Below are 15,375 nucleotides of genomic sequence, written 5' to 3'. Positions count from 1 at the left end.
GCGGACACTTGGCGCTGTTGGCTCGTGTCCACTGGCAACTGAAATGAACCATACGCCGTTTACAGCCAGATCAGGTGACTTGCGCGTGCATTCAACAGCACGAAGCTCATTGAATTTCCACCACGCCTGGGGGAGGAGGGAGGGGGGGGGGGGGGTCATTCAACTCGAAACTTTTAACTCTTGTTTCTCTCTCCACAGATGCTGCCAGACCTGCTGAGGTGGGTTTTTTTTTTTGTTTGTTTTTCCCCAGCACTTGGGTTTTTGTTTTCAGGTTTCCAGCAACCGCACAGCATTTAATTTTCATGCCAGTGTCAGGCATTCGCCATTTTGTTAGAGGCCTCAGAGCAATGCAGAGATGATACTCGTTTCTAAGTGCGCAGCAGGTTTACTTACAATAGCTTCCAAATACCTCTGCAATCACAAGAACATCTGCCCCCATGCTTATCCCCCTCCCCTCCCCTCCCCTCCCCCAACCCCCAGCTCAGCTTCTAGTAGCTTCTGCGGGTTGTCTGTTAACGTTGCCCCCCAGCCCCCAACCCCCAAGACCACCCCCCTCCCCACACACACACACACACACACATACACACACCCAGGGTTAACCAATCGAGCGCAGAGCGTAGATCAGTGGCCAGACTAATCAAATCAAACACGGAAAGCGATTGAACGTGGGCAGACGGACGGGACACCGAAGGGGCGGGAAAATTGATTAAAAAAAAAAAAAGTTGTGGCGATGGGGGCCCATCCACTGGCAAGCGAGCAGTTATCTCCAGGAGGACCTTCAAGCTGGGAGAGGGTGGAGGGGGGGGGGGGGTGGGGTTCGATCCCGATCCCGATCCCGATCCCAATTCCAATCAGGCAGTTTGCTGGCTGTCATCACGGTTCCCGGGGCGGGGCGGGGCGGGGCGAGGGGTCCTGCAGGCGTCACGTAATTTCCCACCTTCAAAACCTGTTGGCCAATCAAGCGGCCGACAGGGTTTTTCCAGCATCGGCTGCGTCACAACAGGCCGGGCTGGCCGCTGCCGCCATTGTGGTGGGGACCGAGGAAGAGGAACGTGGCTGCAGCCCCCGGAATAAAGGTAAGTGGGGGTGGGGGTGGGGGTGGGGAGGGATGTGTGATCGCCGGGACCACCCCCCCCCCCCACCCCTTTCTGTTTCTTCCCCCTTCCTTTTGTTTTTTTTAACCAATAATTTATAGAGATTTTACTTTTCCCACCTATTTTCCATTATTTTTAAATCTATACCTTTTATGCCCTGTTAGTCTTTCCACCCCACCCCCCCCCCCCCCCACTAGAGCTGCACCTTGAGTGCCCTACCATCCATTCTTAATTAGCACGTTCGTTTAGATCATATCACCACCCTCAACACCTCCGTGTTCTTTTGTTCTGTTGTCTGTGACATCTTTTGATGATCTGCTCCTATCACTGCTTGCTTGTCCCTACAACCACACCACCCCCCCTCCACTTCTCTCCCCCCCCCCCCCCCACCTTAAACCAGCTTATATTTCACCCCTCTCCTTGTAAAGAAACATCAGTTCTGTCGAAGGGTCACGAGGACTCGAGACGTCAACTCTTCTCGTCTCCGCCGATGCTGCCAGACCTGCTGAGTTTTTCCAGGTAATTCTGTTTTTGTTTTGGATGTCCAGCATCCGCAGTTTTTTTTTTGTCTTTATACAGTCAGGTAGGCCTCAGCGGAAATGGCTGCGAGTGGCAGGGAATTTTCTTTCTGTGAGGGCGGCCCTTGCTACTGGCAGATTGAACACTGGGTGCCCAACCGCCCCCACTAGGCCACAGGCGTGCCTGCCGTGGTTTACTTGATGGCTTGCCCATATGGCATGCCCCCCCACCCCCACACTGCTAGTTGAATACCAGCAACAGTGGAATAAAACCCTTAAATGACCCTTAATTGGTCCCTTGAATGCTTCAATTGGCCTCTGGATGGGAAGGCCACTCTTGGCTCTTAAAGGGAGTCAGGAAAGCGGCAGCCTTTGTACCCCATTGTATGCCTCTCCCCAGCTCCCAACCCACTCTCGAGGGCTTTAAATTCCACCCAAAGTGGTTATCTTTTTAGGCCCTAATAGAGGAGGACATTGAGATGGGCGGACGCAGAATTTCATGCCAGTGGCAGTGTGACAATTCTCCAGCTCCATCCTGTCCCTGGGCCATTTTTTTCAGAAGGGGTGGCGGGGGAGGGGGGGGGTGGTGGGGGGAAGAGTGGGGGGGTGGTTGGTGGTGGGGTCTGGGTGGGGGGGCTGATGAGTGGTGCGGGGCAACAGGGTTACCTTTCTACACTCAGCCTGAAGGTCCCAAGAAGCGTCCTCAGGGAACAGCCCACTTGCCTTGAGGTAGCCACCCAGCCAAGCAACCAGTTTTCCAGGCAGGCTCAGAGGCCCTCCTTACCTATCAGGGTTCAGTTGCTGCCCCAGGCTGCCCTTTGAAGGGGTATTCCCCCACAATGGTGGCCTGACTGTTGAGGGCTTTATTTATCAATTAAAAAATGTTGCAGAGTGGATGCCTCCATTTTGAGGAGCCATCTCCCTCACTTACCTGTAAAGCGGTCTGGAGGGGCTCTGATTGGCCCTCCTGTTTCGAGAGCCTGTCTGCCATCCTTAAATGGATCATGAGCTTGCCTCCTGGCCACTAATTGGCCAATCCATGGAAAATTACAGCTGAGTAACTTTTCTTCACACAGTTCGGGCTCCCTGAAGCCTGTGGCGAGAATACTGCTGAAAATATCTGTCAAGTCCTCACCTGCTGCACATATGATCAAGAAATTTATTTGCACGCAAAAGCAAAGGCCCCACATGCCAGTCAGTGTTGGCTTGAGGCCAGAGCCATATTCAGTTATGGGCTTCATTTAAATGCCACTGAGGGCAGGTGTGGGGTTTCAAGCAGGTGTCTGTTTTGCTCACAAGTCAGGAAGTTTGGAAAGTTGAAACAGAAATAAGTGCTGGAAAAACTCAGCAGGTCTGTCAGCATCTGTGGAGAGAAAGACAAAGTTAACCTTTCGAGTCCATATGACTCTTCTTCAGGACAGAAGAATCATGCGGACTCAAAACATTATCTCTGTCTTACTCTCCACAGATGCTGTCAGACCTGCTGAGCTTTTTCCAGCAATTTTTGTTTTTGTTTCAGATTTGCAGCATCCACAGTATTTTGCTTTTATCTTAGTTTGGAAAGTTGTCTGGCTCTTACACACAGGTTGCTTTGACTACTCCTTAGCACAAGAGGTAACAGCGTAAGACAGAGAGTAGCAATTCCCCTCATTGCTGCGGTGCACATCTACACATGGTTTCTTTGTGGGAAGAAGCTGTACATGAGTTTTACATATCGCATGGTACAAAACTATGAAATAAGAAACCTTAATGGCAGACGTATGGAGTACACTGTTTTCCAAATCCCACAAGTACATCTCCAGATAAATACACCAGGACATGAGAAAGCAGTTAACCATTGATGTAACTTGAAAACAAACAATAGTCTCTTGCCTGTTTTCTCTAATAAAAGTCTATGCTCTACCATATAAGAGGAAGAACTGCCCATCTGTTAATCTAGTTTCCTAAAGATTACAAGGAATTCATATGACAAATGCCACCTCTATTAGAGAATATGAATGCTTTCTGAGAACAAGCACTGAGAAATAACGCACTTGAGGTGTCTTAACAAACGTTGAAGCAAACTTCACCAAACGAGAAACAGGACAGAACAAAGGATCAATTTCCTGGAAAACTGGTAAAAGCAGGGAGAATCACAAGATATTCTATAAGTATATCAATGGGAAGAGGATAATCAGGGAAAGAGTAGGGCCCATTAGGGACCAAGGGGGCAATCTATGGGTGGAGCCAGAGGCCATCAGTAGAGCGTTGAATGAATACTTCACATCCGTCTTCACCTAAGAGAATGAGGATGAAGTTAACGAACTTGGGGAGAGAGACTGTGAGATTCTTGAGCAATTGACATATGGAGTGACAAGGTATTGGAGGTGTTGGCAGGCTTAAAAGTGGACAAATCTCTAGGTCGGGATGATTTGTGCCCCAGACTGCTGAGGGAGGCAAGGGAGGAGATCGCAGGGACTCTGATCCAAATTTTCAATTCCTCTCTGGCCACGGGGGAGGTGCCAGAGGACTGGAGAACAGCTAATGTGGTTCCACTATTTAAGAAGGGTTGTAGAGATAAGCCAGGGAACGACAGACCAGTGAGTCTCACATCAGTGGTAGGGAAACTATTGGAGAAAATTCTGAAGGAGAGAATCTACCTCCACTTGGAAGACAAGGTTTGATCAGGGATAGTCAGCATGGCTTTGTCAGAGGGACGTCACGCCTAACAAATTTGATTGGATTTTTTGAGGAGGTGACCAGGTGTGTGGATGAGGGTAGTGCAGTTGATGTAGTTTATATGGATTTCAACAAAGCCTTTGACAAGGTCCCAAATAGGAGACTTATGAAGAAGGCAAATGCACATGGGATACAGGGTAATTTGATGAGGTGGATTCAAAATTGGCTTAGTTGTAGGAGACAGAGGGTGATGACAGAAGGAAGCTTTAGTGGCTGGAAGCCAGTATCCAGTGGTGTACCACAGGGATCTCTGCTGGGCCCCCTATTATTCGTCATTTATATAAATGACATAGATGACTATGTAGGGGGTAGGATTAGTAAGTTTGCGGATGACACAAAGATTGGTCGGGTGGTTAACAGTGCAGTTGAGTGTCTTGGGCTACAGGAAGATATAGATGGGATGGTCAAATGGGAAGATAAGTGGCAGATGGAATTTAACCCTGAAAAGTGTGAGGTGATACGCTTTGGAAGAAATAATTTGACAAGGAAGTATTCAATGAACTGCATGACACCAAGAAGTTCTGAGGAACAAAGGGACCTTGGCGTGTGTATCCATAGATCTCTGAAGGCTGAGGGGCATGTTAGTGGGTTGGTGAAAAAGACATATGGGACACTTACCTTTATCAATCGAGGTATAGATTACAAAAGTAGAGAGGTCATGTTGAAGTTCTATAGAACCTCGGTGAGGCCACACTGGAGTACTGCATGCAGTTCTGGTTGCCACTTTATAGGAAGGATGTGATTGCTCTGGAGCGTGTGCAGAGGAGATTCACCAGGATGTTGCCTGGGATGAAACATTTAAGTTATGAAGAGTGGTTGGATAGACTTAGGTTGTTTCCATTGTAGCAGAGAAGGCTGAGGAGCGACCTGATCAAGGTGTACAAGATTATGAGGGACATGGACAGGGTGGATAGGGAGCAGCTGTTCTCCTTAGTTGAAGAGTCAGTCACAAGGGGACAATAGTTCAAGGTGAGGGGCAGGAGATTTAGGGCGATGTGAGGAGAAACTTTTTTTACCCAGAGGGTGGTGATGGCCTGGAATGTGCTGTCTGGGAGGGTGGTGGAGGCGGGTTGCCTCACATCCTTTAAAAAGTACCTGGATGAGCACTTGACACATCATAACATTCAAGACTATGGGCCAAGTGCTGGTAAATAGAATAAGGTAGGCATGTCAGGTGTTTCTCATGTGTCAGTGCAGACTTGATGGGCCAAAGGGCCTCTTCAGCACTATGTGATTCTGTGAAAACTACCAAAGGATGGCAGCAAGAATCTGTCTTATAACAAAAGGGCTTTTGTCACAAACGTTGAGGCACGGAGAATGTGGAGTGAGCTGAGAGGTGGCAGATGAAGTTCAATGTGGAGAAGTGTGAGGTAATACACTTCTGTACAAAGAACATGGAGAGACAGTATAAAATAAAAGATACTATTCTACAGGGTGTGCAGGAGCAGAGAGACCAAGTGTGTACTTAAGTCATTAAGGGGGAGGCGATGGCGTAGTGGTATTGCTGCTGAACTAGTGATCTAGATGCCCAGGATAATGTTCCGGAGTCCCAGGTTTGAATCTTGCCATGTCTAGATGTTGGGAACTGAATTCAATCAAAACCTGGAATGGAACCATTGACTGTTGTAAAAACCCATCTGGTTCACTAATGTCCTTTACGGAAGGAAACCTGCTGTCCTGGCCTGGCCTACGTGTAACACAGCAATGAGGTTGACTCTTAAATGCCCTCTAAGCCAGTCAGTTTTACAAAGACCCAAAAAAAGGAATGAAACGGGACAGACCACCCAGCACCGACCTAGGCACTGGAAACGACTGCGGCCCTTTTGACCCTGCAGAGTCTTCCTTACTAACATCTGGGGGCTAAGGCTGAATTGGGAGAGCTGTCTCACAGACTAGTCAAGCAACAGCTGACATAGTCATTCTCATGGAATCATACCTTACAGATAATGTGCCAGACTCCGGCATCATCATCCCTGGGTATTTCCTGTCTGACCGGCAGGACAGACCCAGCAGAGGTGGCGGCACAGTGATATAGTCAGGGGTTGGCCAGGGAGTCCTCAACATCGACTCCAGACCCCATGAAGTCTTATGGGCATCAGGTCAAACATAGGCAATGAAACCTCCTGCTGGTTACTACATACTGCTCTCCCTCAGCTGATGAATCAGTGCTCCTCCATGTTGAACATTGCTGGGAGGAAGCACTCGGTGGCAAGGGCGCAGAATGCTCTCTGGTTGAGGTACTTCAATGTCCATCACCAAGAGTGGCTCGGCAGCACCACTACTGACCGAGTCCTAAATCATATAACTGGGTCTGCGGCAGGTAGTGAGGGAAAAACATACTTATCCTCACCAACCTGCCTGCCGCAGATGCATCTGTCCATGACAGTATCAGTAGAAGTGACCACTGCAGAGTCATTGTGGACACAAAGTCCCGCCTTCACATTGAGGCCTCTATCATGTTTTGTGGCACCACCACCGTGCTAAATGGGATAAATTTCGAACAGATCTAGCAAGTTAAGACTGGGCATCTATGATGCGCTGTGGGCCATCAGCAGCAGCAGAATTATACTCGAACACAATCTGTAACCTCATTGCCTGGCATATCCATAATGGCACTCAGGACTCAGGGCTAATATCCAGATACTCCACCTCATCCTCACACACCTCCCAATGCTGCCAGCCTCACACCCACCTCACATTGTGTACACAAATCTCCAGCATTGAGCTATGGATGACACCACCCAAATACAGTAGTCAACAATCACCGACCTTCTACCCTCTCCCTTGCAGGGAAAGCTGATACATAACAGAAGGGAGCAGGGCACTAGCTTCCCTGCACCATTCGAAGAAGCTTTCTCTCAACATCATGAAGCTGGCTCAAGCCAAGCATGTGGCAGCTAGTGCCAGTGGCAGCACAAGTGACTGGTGGCATGGTGGGTAGATGTCGTGAGAGCATTGAGAACGTTTCTGCCTTATGTCCCTTTCTCAGTATCTAACACGCCCTCATCCTACTATCTGGCATGATGGCCAGGCTGCTGATGGTGTGACCTCTTGCTTCTGACACCCACCCTACTTCCCTCGATCCAACCTTCCCCTTCTGATTTCCCGCTTTCAGATAACCAAGAACTGCCTCCTTCCTTGCCAGCTGCCCAGACACAGCAGCCCAGCCCAGCAGTGAGAGAAACAACACAGCACTAATGAAGAAGCCTTGATCTGACACTCGCAGCCAGCAGTGAAGCGATCGATTTTGGTAAGAAGAATGAGGAGAGAAATAAGAGGTTGCAATTCTAAAGGGGTTGCTGGAACAGAGAGACCTGGGGGTACATGTATTTCCGCTGATTTAGAGACTTTCCCACATCAATTGGTGCATGAGGCAGACAAAACATGTGCTCTGTTTCTATAGTTCTCTTTACAAATAGTTATTTGGTAGCACAGAACTTGAGTACTGCTGAAAAAAGAGACACATTGAAACTTTTCATCTTGCACATATCAGGACACTTCACAAGAATACCAAATAAGGGGAAAACAACAATTTATACTGTATGTGGAGATAGTGCTGATTGGTTGGTAAGTGGACTCTGGTAGAGGCATTGCCATGGGGAATACACCAGCGATGATGACTGACAGTTAACTGCCAAATATTGTTTGAAATTTAAACTAGGCAGCTTGACCCTGACTGGTTGAGGCATTGCCCTGAGGAATGAGTCAGCACATGGCTGTCACTTATTTTGTTTAGCTGAACCAGGCGCAATATGTGTACTGCTCTTTCTGCATGCAAAGAGCAGGGCCTTGTGCATTAATATATGTAGCTTCCAGTACTCGCAAATGCACCACATTGCGAGCCTGACTGACAATCATAAATTGGTCCTAGCCAGGGAAATTACCACCCCATCAGTCTACTCTTGATCATCAGCTAAGTGATGGGAGTGGTCATCAAGCGTTAGCAATAGCCTGCTCACTGAAGCTCAGTTTGGGTTCCGCCAGGGCCACTCAGCTTCTGACCTCATTACAGCCTTGGTTCAAACATGGACAAAAGAGCTGAACCCAGAGGTGAGGTGAGAGTGACTGCCCTTGATATCATGGCAACATCTGACCGAGTGAGACATCAAGGGACCCTAACAAAACAGTAGTCAATGGGAATCAGGGGGCCTAGACGAATGCAGCTCCGACAACACACAAGAAGCTTGGCACCATCCAGGACAAAGTCCGCTAGATTGGCGCCCCATCCACAAACATTTACTCCCTCCACCACTGATGTGCAATAGGAGCAGAGTGTAACATCAGAAAATGCACTGCAGAAACTCACCAAGGCTCCTTAGACATTACCTTCCAAACCCACAACCACTGCCATGTAGAAGGACAAAGTAAGCAGACACAGCAGAATACCACCACCTGGAAGTTCCCCTCCAAGTCACTCACCGCCCTGACTTGGAAATATATCATTGTTCCTTCACTGTCGCTGGGTCAAAATCCTGGAACTCTCCCTAACAGCACTGTGTATGCAACTACACCACATGGACTGTAGTGGTTCAAGAAGGCAGCTCACCAGCACCTTCTCTAGGGCAATTTAGGGACAGGCAATAAATGCTGGCCTAGCCAGTGATGCCCACATTCCATGAATGAATTTTAAAAATGTTGACACTCAACCTGTTTGGCTGCATTTTGAATGCACCTTGCTGGGCCATCAAGTCCTGGAGTGGGTCTTGAATCCAGTGCTTCTGGCTCAGAGGCAGTGACACAGCCCACTGCACCATAGGACTTCCATTTGCCAGACCTGTGGGATATTTATGCACAAATCAATGAAGGTGCCAGGAAAAGTTGTGATGCTTGGTAAAAAGGCACACAGGAACCTGAGCTTTTTAAAGGCATAGGCCCGGATTTTTGCCATGAAGAAGAGCCTCTCCTTGGTAGCATAAATCCCAAAAATGGCTGAAATTTCTAAGTCCCTCTCCCGAACCCAGCATTTCCCATCTTTGCGGGACTGGGACTGGAGTTGGGCTGGGGTCCATGCATGTGCAGTCTGCGGATGCAGCTGGCCATATAAATCACCAGCTGCCTCTGCTGAAGTGGGATTTTGGGAGAACAGGAGTGAGGAATCTGGGGTGTGCAGATTAAAACAGGCAGGAGAAGGCCTGAACTTGGTGGATTCTTATGAATAGGCAGGGTACCCCTTTGGATAGGGTCTGGGACACCTTTGGGAGTGTTAAGGCATCCTTTAGGGTTATTAAAAGTGTAGATCATTATGTACTTTTTACATGCAATTCATTGGAACTGCTGTTATGACCGGGTGAGGAGGAATAAGCTGGCTCCCCATTTTATCAACCCTCTAGGTTGGTCGCAACAAAGCTTTGCTTAAAATTCTTCCTCCCCCCGCCCCCCACCGCGGATACATTTTCCAGTCTGAATATATTTACTGATCAACAAGGAGCCAATCAAACCAGGTTTTCTTGAGTCAAAGAAAGAGTAATTTTATTGGTCACTAAAGTCCAAGGAAAAATAACAATTGAAGATGCAACATGCATTCACACAGCTCAGAAAGGAAAGTTAAGAGTCCAAATCAAAGTTAAAAGAAATATACAAATATTTCTTGACCATGAGGTGTAGATGGTAGTACATTGTAACCTCCCATCTACCTCCAGATGCCGCAGATGCATCTGCTCATGAAAGTATCAGTAGGGGTGACCACAGCACAGTCTTCGTGGAGATGAAGTCCCGCCTTCACATTCAGGATGCCGTCCATTGTGTTGTGTGGCACAACCACCATGCTAAATGGGATAGATTTCAAGCATATCTAGCAACTCAAGACTGGGCATCTATGAGGCGCTGTGAGCCATCAGCAGCAGCAGAATTGTACTCGATCACAATCTGTAACCTCATGAGCAGACTCGATGGGCCAATTGGCCTAATTTATGCTCCTATGTCTTATGGTCTTATGGCCCAGCATATCCCCCATGCTACCATTACCATTAAGCCAGGGTTCAATGAAGAGTGCAGGAGGGCATGCCAGGAGCAGCACCAGGCATACCTAAAACTGAGGTGTCAACCTAGTGAAGCTATCAAACAGGACTACTTGTGTGCCAAACAGAATAAGCAGCAAGTGATAGACAGAGCTAAGCAATCCCACAACCAATGGATCAGATCCAAGCTCTGCAGTCCTGCCACATCCAGTCGTGAATGGTGGTGGACAATTAAACAACTCACTGGAGGAGGAGGCTCTACAAATATCCCATCCTCAATGTTGCAGTGCAAAATATAAGGCTGAAGCAATTGCAACAATCTTCAGCCAGAAGTGTCAAGTGGAAGATCCATCTCGGCCTCCTTCGGAGGTCCCCAACATTACAGATGCCAATCTTTAGCCAATTCAATTCACTCCATGTGATATCAAGAAATGTCTGAAGGCACGGGATATTGCAAAGGCTATGGGCCCTGACAACATTCCAGCAATAGTACTGAAGACTTGAGCTCCAGAACTTGCTGTGCCCCTAGTCAAATTGTACCAGTACAGCTACAACACTGGCACCTACCCGGCTATTTGGAGAATTGCCCTGGCATGCCCTGTACACAAAAAACAGGACAAATCAAACCCGGCCAATTATCACCACATCAATCTACTCTCGATCATCAGTAAAATAATAGAAGGGGTCATCAACAGTGCTATCAAACGTCACTTGCTTAGCAATAACCTACTCACTGATGCCCAGTTTGCGTTCCGTCAGGACCACTCAGCTTCTGACCTCGTTATAGCCTTGGTTCAAACATGGACAAAAGAGCTGAACTCCTGAGGTGAGGTGAGAATGACTGCCCTTGACATCAAGGCAGCATTTGACCAAGTGTGGCATCAAGGAGCCCTAGCAAAACTGGAGTCAGTGGGAATCAGGGGGGAAACTCTCCACTGGTCAGAGTCATATCTAGCACAAAGGAAGATAGTTGTGGTTGTTGGAGGTCAGTCATCTTAGCTCCAGGACATCACTGCAGGAGTTCCTCGGGTTAGAGCCCCAGGCCCGACCATCTTCAGCTGCTTCATCAATGACCTCCTTCAAACATAAGGTCAGAAGTGGGGATGTTCGCTGATGATTGTACAATATTCAGCAGCATTGGCGACTCCTCAGATACTGAAGCAGCCTATGTCCAAATGCAGCAAGACCTGGACAATATCCAGGCTTGGGCTGACAAGTGGCAAGTAACATTCACTCCACACAAGTGCCAGGCAATGGCCACCTCCAACAAGCGAGAATATAACCATTGCCCCTTGATGTTCAATGGCATTACCATCACTGAATCCCCCACTATCAACATTCTGGGGGTTACCATTGACCAGAAACTGAACTGGACTAGCCATGTAAATACTGTGGCTACAAGAGCAAGTCAGGGGCGAGGAATCATGCAATGAGTAACCCGCTTCCTGACTCCCCAAAGCCTGTCCACCATCTACAAGGCACAAGTCAGGAATATGATGGAATACGTCCCACTTGCCTGGATGAGTGCAGCTCCCACAATACTGAAGAAGCTTGACACCGTCCAGGACAAAGCAGCCCGCTTGATTGGCACCACATCAACAAACATTCACTCCCTCCACCACCTACGCACAGTAGAGGCAGTGTGTACCATCTACAAATGCACTGCAGGAATTCACCAAAGCTCCTTAGACAGCACCTTCTAAACCCATGACCACTACCATCTGGAAGTATAAGGACAGCAGATAAGTGGGAACACCACCACCTGGAAGTTCCCCTCCAAGTCACTCACCATCCTGACTTGGAAATGTATCGCCGTTTCTTTACTGTTGCTGGGTTAAAATCCTGGAACTCTCTCCCTAACAGCTTTGTGGGTATGCCTACACCACATCGAGTGCAGCAGTTCAAGAAGACAGCTCACCACCACCTTCCCAAGGGCAACTAGGGATGGGCAATTAATGCTGGCCCAGTCAGTGAAGCTCACGGCCCATGAATGAATTTTAAAAAAAAGAAATTCCAAGCAACCCTTCGGGATATGTCTGTCTGTATAATTCACATAGGGATTTTCCAGAAGGGTCTCTTAATTGTACCAGCCATTCTTTGATCTGGGTATTTCTTCTATTCCTTTAAAAAACACAGGCCCTCTTTAAACAGTTCAGTATGTCCATGGTTAATTGCAAGTTGTGTGTCGTCCTCACTCCAACATTGTGTTGGCTGTTGTGACACTGTCCAGCTGTAAAAGAGCTGTCCAGCTATCATGGAGGTGGCCAACTGTCCAGGAGATGTCCATATGTCCATGAGATGTCCAACCTTCTAAGAGGTGTCCAACTGTTGAGAGGATAGTCAGCTGACCAGGAGATGTCCAGCTGTCCAACAACTGTCCAGCTGTCAAGGAAATGATAAGGAGCTGCCCAGCTGTCAAGTCTGCCAAAGCTATCCAGAAAGTGTCAGACCTGTCAAGGATGCTCGATAAATTGGCGTGGAGGGGGTAGGGAAAAACGATGATGGGGGGAGTAGGTTGATATGAATTGGCCCTCAGTTGTCATGGCAGGAATGGGGGCAATGGGGCTGGGTAAAGGGGATTAAGTTGGAATAAGGGCGTGGGCCATGGGGGGAGGAGGGGGTGGTGGGTGGGGTGCATGGGTTAGCATAGGTTAGCATGGATTGGCATGGGGAGGTGAGGGGTGGGGTCTAGAAAGATTTTTTTGTTGTTTTATTATTAATTTTTATTTCTTTAAACACAGCTTCATGCCCAGACTGACTTCGGTCCCGGCAGGCAGTGAATTCGTTCTGGGATTGCCCGCCCTGACACTTGTTTCAGCCTGCTGCCACTACCCCGCTCCCGCTCCCGCCCCCTGACTGAAGATCCCGCCTGTGGGGGAGCATTTATACAGTCCGGGTTCGCTTAGCCAGGACATCATCCCACTCCGTGCTCTCGACCCGGGGATGGAAATCTGGGCCATAAGAGCTCAAAAGCAAGGAAGCTATGATAAAGCTGTAGAAAGTATTGGTTCAGTCTCAACCGGACAGCACACTTTAAGAAGGTCGTGAAGACTTTAGAGAAGATGCAGAAAAGATTTACGAGAGCGTTTCTAGGGATGAAGTAGAGAAGATTGAGAAGAGGAAATTTGATAGTAATGTTTAAAATCATGAATAATTGTCACAAAGAGATATTAACGTGTATAATGTTCTTGGAAATTATTTTTTAAAATAGAATTCTAGTGGGGGGCTGTGTATAGGTGTGTGTCTTAATTGGATTAAAGCCAGCTAGTCTGGGTGCTTTGATGTGTAGTACGTTTGAGATCTTAATTGGGTGAATAGTAAGGAGAACAGTAAAGTAAAATGTTCATTCGCATTTGTTGAATAAAACTTTCAAGACCGTGGGCAAAATTTTGCACCTAGCAAAAAGAAGCCAAACAGTGTGTTTATTTTTTTCAGCTAATTAATAAAATTGGTGCTTTGAAAGGGGTTTTATTGTTAGAAAAGCTGAAGTTCAAATGATACAATGGAAAATTTACATTCAAAGGGAAAGCTAGGTCTATAAAGAAAGGAGTTTGTGTGTATAAGGTAGAAGCATTTAACATCTAACCAGCCTGTCAGTCTACAACTGTCTGCAAAGGAACTAGATTGAAAAGTTAAAAGCAAAATACTGCGGATGCTGGAAATCTGAAACAAAAATTGCTGGAAAATCTCAGCAGGCCTGACAGGATCTGTGGAGAGAAAGACAGAGCTAACGTGTTGATTCTGTATGACTCTTCTTCAGAACTGGGGTGAAAGGATCCGTTGAACGGGGGGAAGACTCCTGCCCAAAGAAGTGAGCACGGAGACAAAGGCAGCAGAAGAAGAGTCCAGCATCATGCCGAGCCCAGAATTCATTGAGGTGAGGGCATAAGGGTATGAAATTGAGTCCTTTGCTGAGCACTGAACGTTCAGCATCAGAGAGGGGAAGGTCAGAGTGTATGGTGAATACGCAGCAAGGGCTGGGATTAGAAGACAGGATGGGGTCAGAGGGATGGGAAGAGGTGGAGGGTCCTAGATGAGTGTTGGTATCAATGAGTTGTTGGAGCTTGCGTTCCTTAGCAACTGAAAGAAAGAGACAAAGTTTCTTGTTAAGGCGTCGGATGAGACGAAGAATGAAATTGGGAGCAAGGACAGCTTAGAGATAGGGTGAGTCGGTGCTGCTGGAGGGAGAGGTCGAGTGTGTTTATATAGTGGTGTATGGCACTGTGTGGATCTCAGGATACGGCGAGAACAGTCTGAGGAGCATTATATGTCCCAAAGATACCTGTAATCCTGGGTGGATTCAAAACATGAGGTATGGAATTTCAGTTGGAATCCACAGGGGATAAGTCATCGACGGAGACAGTCACTGAGGAAGGAAATATGGCTGTGAAAGCGAGTTTTAGTAAACACCAGGAGGGAATTGGAAAGCAATGAAGGTGAACAGGGGCAAAAGAGACAAGTGGAAATCCTGTTGGAGAGAAGAGCAGTACTTCTTCAAGGTAGGCATTCCTGGAAGAGAGGTGGCAGTCAATTAAACACTAAGATAAAAGCAAAATAATGCGGAAGGTGAAATCTGAAACAAAAACAAAAACTGCTGGAAAAACTCAGCAGGTCTGACAGCATCTATGGAGTGGAAGACAGAGTTAACATTTTGAGTCCGTATGACACTTCTCCAGAACTTCCTGAAAGGAGCTTCATTTTGAATTTGTAAGGTCAAATGTATTTTGCCTGGTGTCTGTTTAAAGTCTATGGGTTATTGTTGCCTTGGTTAAGATTTGCCTGGGAGTGATTAATTTGGGGATTTGTTTAAAAGCTATTATAGTAGTAATTTGTAGCCATGTGTTTAATTTGTTGCTACATTAATAAATGTTTAATTTAGTTTCATATGAAATCATGAGACTCGGTTGTCTTATTCCTGCTGAATTCAAAGTCTGCATCTCAAAATTACAAATTGCAAAAATAGATTATGACAGTTGTTTCAATTTCCCCCCTGGGATTTGAACAACTCATCCTTTACCATTGGCTGTGTCATAATAATGATCTAGAAGGAATGGAGAGAAAATATTCCCATTGATGGACGGGTTGAGA

At 47.2% G+C, this 15,375-nt stretch overlaps 1 long non-coding RNA gene across 1 annotated transcript; it reads left to right on the top strand.

Moving 5' to 3' along the window:
• Positions 1 to 1,031: 1,031 nt before the first annotated feature.
• LOC121282982 lies at positions 1,032 to 13,459 on the top strand. Its single transcript, XR_005944158.1, has 3 exons — positions 1,032 to 1,076; positions 7,446 to 7,580; positions 13,029 to 13,459. It is a non-coding gene; the product is annotated as an uncharacterized LOC121282982 (long non-coding RNA).
• Positions 13,460 to 15,375: the final 1,916 nt, after the last annotated feature.

The sequence above is a fragment of the Carcharodon carcharias genome, chromosome 10, assembly GCF_017639515.1.
Source record: "Carcharodon carcharias isolate sCarCar2 chromosome 10, sCarCar2.pri, whole genome shotgun sequence".
In the NCBI taxonomy this organism is placed as follows: Eukaryota; Metazoa; Chordata; class Chondrichthyes; order Lamniformes; family Lamnidae; genus Carcharodon; species Carcharodon carcharias.
The sequence above is the reverse complement of the archived record's forward strand: the minus strand, read 5'-3'. Positions and strand labels throughout refer to the sequence as shown.